Source organism: Heterocephalus glaber, unplaced genomic scaffold, assembly GCF_053883595.1.
Source record: "Heterocephalus glaber isolate CG9 unplaced genomic scaffold, H.glaber_assembly_v1.0 deba00000347, whole genome shotgun sequence".
In the NCBI taxonomy this organism is placed as follows: Eukaryota; Metazoa; Chordata; class Mammalia; order Rodentia; family Bathyergidae; genus Heterocephalus; species Heterocephalus glaber.
In genome coordinates, this window is record NW_028258143.1 from 53,465,060 (window position 1) to 53,470,820 (window position 5,761).

Sequence of the window (5,761 nt, forward strand, 5' to 3'; positions counted from 1 at the left end):
GGGCCCCCATCACAGAGTAAAAGCCAATGACCTTGCAATGCCCTTGCTGACTTGATCTGGCTCCCTCGAAACCCTTCTAACTTCAGTACTTTAGTTCCGCCCCTCTCCCTCTCTCTCCCTCCCACCCAGCCACCCCGCCTCCTCTCTTCCTGGAAACCGACCGCGTGTGTTCGCTGCTAGTCGGGGACTTTATACTGGGTGTCCCCTCTGCTCCAGGCACTTTTCTAGAGAGCCGCATTGCTCGCCTTTGAGTCACTGTGAGTGAGGTCTGCGAAAAACCCATACAGAGCGCAGTGCCTGGCGCCTTGCCCCGCAGCCCCCTGCCGCTCTTAGGTCTTCACCACAGCACTTCTCGCCTGCTCTATGTATTGATTTACTGTTTTCCTCCCTAGAACGTAAGGAATTGTTATTTATTTGCTTCACGGATGTGTTCTCAGGCCCTAGAACAGTTGTTTCGTTCATAGCAGGTGCTCAAAAAATTGTGACAAATGAATGAGTGAATGGTCGGCTCCCGATACAGATCTACTTCTAATGTCTTAGAAGGAAATGCCGAAGTCCACAGCTGGGAACATTACCAGAGCAGGAACAAGTGTGGGTCTCCCAAGCTTGGAATTTAGGTTATGCTCTCAGAAGTTGGTAAGAATCAACAGCAAATCAACATGATGAACAGCACTTGTGGTACTGATTTAACGGGCTTACTCCTGGTTCCACCACAGTCCAATCATAATCTCCAGGGAGGGAGATCATAAATCTGCTTTCCTTTCTTTCGTTTTTGAGACAGGGTCTTGCTATGTGGCCCAGGCTGGCCTCTCACTCACAATCCTCCTGCCTCCTGAGTGCTGGGATGATAGATGTGCACCACCATGCCTGGCTTTCTTTCTTTTTCTCTTACTTTATTTTTTTTAAAAAAAGAGAAAACCAGCAGCCCTAGGGGACTTCTCACTAGAACTGAGAATAGTCCAGGGACTGTAAAATGCGCCACACAGCAACACAGATAGACTGCGAGATACAAACAGAGTGTGGCTAAGAGAATTGAGATACGGCAAATGGTATTAACACATCATAAGGAAAGTCTTCTTGGATTTAGGAAAAAGAAACACAAAGAACAAAATCTGGGGAGTGTTTTTCCAGTACTGGCCAAGAGACAAGACCTAGGTCCTAGAGATGACAAGGTCACGGAGCTCTGTCAAGCTCTGCAATGTGGGACCGTCCTCCAGCTTCCATCCTGTTTGCACGGAATGCTGGGACAAAGTACTCTGAGCTGGACGCTCGGCAGTTTACTGTCTCCCAGGGCTGGAGGCTAAGAGTCTGAAACCAAGGATTCTGCAAGGGTGGTGCCTTCTGGGGGCTGTGAGGAAGAGCCTGTTCCCCTCCTGTCCCCTGGGTCCTAGAGGTGTCACAGTGTTTGGCATTCCTTGGCTTCCCCCGATCTCTGCTTTCATCTTCCCATGGCGTTTTTCTTCTGTGCATGTCTATGTCCAAATTTCCCTTTTTATTGGGCACACCCTACTCCAGTATGACCTCCTTTTAGCTAATTACATGTGCAACAACCTTATTCCAAATAAAGTCTCATTCTAAAGTACTAGGGGTTAGGACTTCCACGTATGAATTTGAGGACACAATTCCACCCATAACACTGTCCGTTTCTGTTTTGAGATTCTGAGATCACCAAGCAATTTTTCTGGGGTCTGGGGGTGTAGCTCAGTGGTAGAGTGCTTGCCTACCACGCACAAGGCCCTCGATTCAATCCCTAGCACCAAAACAAAAAGAGAAACACAAACCCTGCGGTGATGTTGCCCATTTAAAAATGAATCGACTTTCTGGCTACTAGACTGGTTCCCCAGGTGCCTAGGGTCCCCAGTGAGGGTGCTGGAGAACTTGAGTCCCACTGTGGATTCTGTTTACTTGCAAAGCCTCCAGTGAGCGAGGATAGCACGAATCAGTCCCTGAGAGCCTGGTCACTCAGTTCCCTTTGATAATGCGAGTTGTGAGGGCTACAACACTGTGCTCACTCCCCTACTAACATGTACTTCAGAAGTTCATGCATTGGAAACTTAATCCCCAAATTTATATGTTCCCAGCAGTGGAGAAGAGGCCTCCAGGAAGCTGTCTTAGTTACTTTCTCATTGCTGAAACACAGTACCCAACACCCACAACTCTAAGGAGGAGAGGTTCATTCAGCTCAGTTTGTAGGGGTTTCTGTCCATAGTGGGCTGGCTCCAAACCAAGGTGGCATGGCAGAGGACAGCTCATGACATGGCCGTGGGAAGCAGAGAGCCACCAAGGGAGGAGGAAGATATAGTCTTCCAGGCCACGCCCCCTGCTGACCACCTCCTCTGACCAGGCCTCCCCTCCCAACCTCACATTTAGCTGGAAAGTGGTCACTGCACTGCTCCACTGATGAGTATCACCCCCACAATCCAACCACCTCCCCAAAGTCCCACCCATGAACCATGAGACTTTGGGGGGACATCTAGATACAAGCCATCACAGGAGTGATTAGGATTAAATGAATTCACAAGGATGGAGGCCCCATGAAAGCATTGGTGGCTGTATACAAAGAGGAAAAGAGATCCTAGCTAGCACACATGTTCTGTCTCTCTCTGTGGAGCCCCCCACCATGTTACGATTCAGGAAAAGGACTTAAAATGCCAAGCAGATGCCAGCACCATTCTCTTGGACTCTTAGCCTTCAGAACCAAGGGCCAAATTAAATACTATTCCTCATCAATTACCCAGCATTAGGCATTTTGTTATAGCAACAGAAGTCAGACTAAGAAACACTGCAGAATTGGCTGGCTTCTCCTTATGACATTATGGGTCCTCTGTACAACTACAAGAGGGAGCTTCCTCTTAGAAGATTCAGAAAAACAGAGAAGCCAGAAGACTCAAGAAAGTACACCTCTCTCACCAGCCTTGTTTGCCAGAAGTCTCCAGGTCAAACCTACTTTCAAGGGTCCAGGCCCAACATTCTCAGAAATAAAGTTATCATAATATGTGACCTTATTAAAAGGGAATAGAAGGCTGGGTATAGTGGTACACACTTTGTAATCCCAGGACTTGGGAGGCTGAGGCAGGAGGATCACTGTGAGTTCAAGTCCAGCCTGGGCTCCATAGCAAGTTAGTGATTTCAAGGTCAGCCTGAACTCCACAGCAAGACCCTGTCCACAAAAAAAAAAAAAAAAAAGTTCCTGAATCATAGGCAGGGATTCCCTGGTATTTTGCAACTGATGAACCAGCCTTTCCCAGGGATTTTGCTTGAAAGAGCCAGACCTAAAGACTTGGGTAAATAAAGCTGCCTACCCAGGGAAAAGTTTATCTGACTTTACTGAGCTAACAGCACAACCCCGATGCCTTTTGTATCTGAGAGCCTCCATCAAGAAGAAATATCTTGATTTCAATTTAAACATTCTTGCTTACCATATTCTTTCTGGCTCCATCAGTATCTTTCAAGTTCCTTATCCTTGGGGGAAAAAAAATACAGGGCTAAGACTTAACTGGAGGTTCTTGGAAACCTCAAACATTGCCATGAACAAGGAAAAACATTTTCTTCAAATAGCTTAGACCTTATATCAATCCATAGAAAACAATATAATCACATGGCCTTAAAATGGCTCAGTGATGGTTGGTTAACTATGTAACATGAACTTTGTGGGCCATTAGCACCAACTGTAAGCTTGACAGCGTTAGATCTAGGTTAGGAATCTTTAAAACTCAACCCATAACAGCCAAAGCTTGAGTGCAGTGAGATTTCCAAACCCTAGTGGTTGACCCAGAAATTTAATCCAACAAAATTTTAATACAGTAGAAGCTTTCTTAGCGGAACATTGCCTAACCACCTCTCCGGATTAATCTCAGCTCTCTGTCCCTTCCTTACAGCCGCCGTTGCCAGTGGGCCCTGAATGCAAGAAGACTGCTCTTGAACATGGTAGTTTTCAATCTGCAGGTTGTCATACTGATTTACTGGGGTGGAATAAATTCATTGGGTCATGACCAGCATTTTAAAAATGAAGCAACAGTACACTTCAGCTGAATCATATGTTTAGACTCAGCTATTTGTTCTAAAGCATATTTATGTCTATTACTCAAAACAATGAAACATGAGCACAAAAAATCCTTCAAAACAAAACAAAAAACCTCAGATTATAAAAATGAAGTTAAATGATTTGAGAAGACTATAAAGGTCACTAAAAAATAAATGATAGAAACTGCTGTCAAATTAGTGGTGGGAAACAAATTAGTGGTGGGTTAGAAAACTGTAATAAATTAAGAAAATAAATTTCAAAGCCAAAAAGATCTCCATACTGGTATTGTGGCTATTTTCTCACTTAGAAAAACAAAGGACAGAAATCACAGACCTAAGGTATGAAGAGTGGGGCTAGTCTACAAAAACAAGGAATTTCAGATGACTGACACGCTGAACCTGACATCTACTGATCAGGAATGAATGTAAAATTATGTGACTTATATAAAAATAAAGTTGAGGTATATATGTTTTATAAATCCCAATCATACTTGATACAGATTAATATATTTTAAATTTGACTAGCTAATGGAATATGATGGAATAGGATTTGAATGTTATAAACTCATTCATTTATGAAGGAAGTAAAGAATCACAAAACATATCTTGAATGTATCAGAAAATACAATCAGATGGTTTATATATAAGAAAACATGATTGGGGCAAAGAACAAAAACCAATAGTCTTAGATGTGTTATGTACACTTACCAACTTCTCACGATAAATGTAATTACTGTGTACTGAAAATAAAAAATTTTAAAAATAAAAAATAGAAAACCAAAAAACAACAATAGTCTCACATCAGGAAGGACAACTCATTTATAAGCTGAGGATTTATAATCAGCCGGAAAACTAGTTATTTCTGAAGTTTTTCAGGCCTCCTCCTCCCCTACTATAATTGGCTGGTCCTTCATGGCTCACTGGCTGTTATAAGTCTGTCTCCTCGGGTCTACCCAGGCCCCAAGATGATTCTCTGTTGTCACTGTATATGAGTGTTGGTCACTTCCAACCTAAGCTCCTGAAAGGTAAGGACCAGTCTTTCACGGTATCCTCAGTATCAGCACAGAGCCTGGCACTTGGTAGGTACTTAGGAAATTTGTGTTGAATGAATAAATACTGTGCACAGACAAATCAAGGTGTTCCCCTAATATTCAATAAAAATGGAAGGTAACTTTAAGTGAACTGTAAATTTGATTATGTGTGTGTGGTGTGGCATGTGTATTCTGAGGACTGGGGAGCCAACCCAGAGTCTTGCATATGCTAGGCAAGAGCTCTACCACTGAGCTACACACCCAGCCTAGGAATTTTGTTTTTAAAGTATTACAAATTGGGCATGGTGGCCCACACCTATAATCCCAGCACTCAGGAGGCTGAGGCAGGAGGAAGAAAGAAAAAGAAAAAGAGAGAGAGAGAGATCCACTAGGAAGGCAGATGTTCACCAGACTTGCTGAAATAAGCATTAGGACCATCTGACTCACTTTGCTTGACTCTGGATTTAGGATGAAACTTCTATGATTTTGGCTGCTGCCTGGATCTTGATACTTCAAAGGAAGTCTCCTAGTTAGGAAACACAAATATTCTGGTCACTGAAAAGAAACTGTCTTTACATTTCAGACTGATGTTGATTTCTAGTACAAATCAATAAAAATTGGCTAATTGTGGGGGGGGGTGGAGAAAAACTATTGTTCTGTTCTCAGAATTTTTTTCTCCAAGGCCATTCATATCCCTAAATACCCAA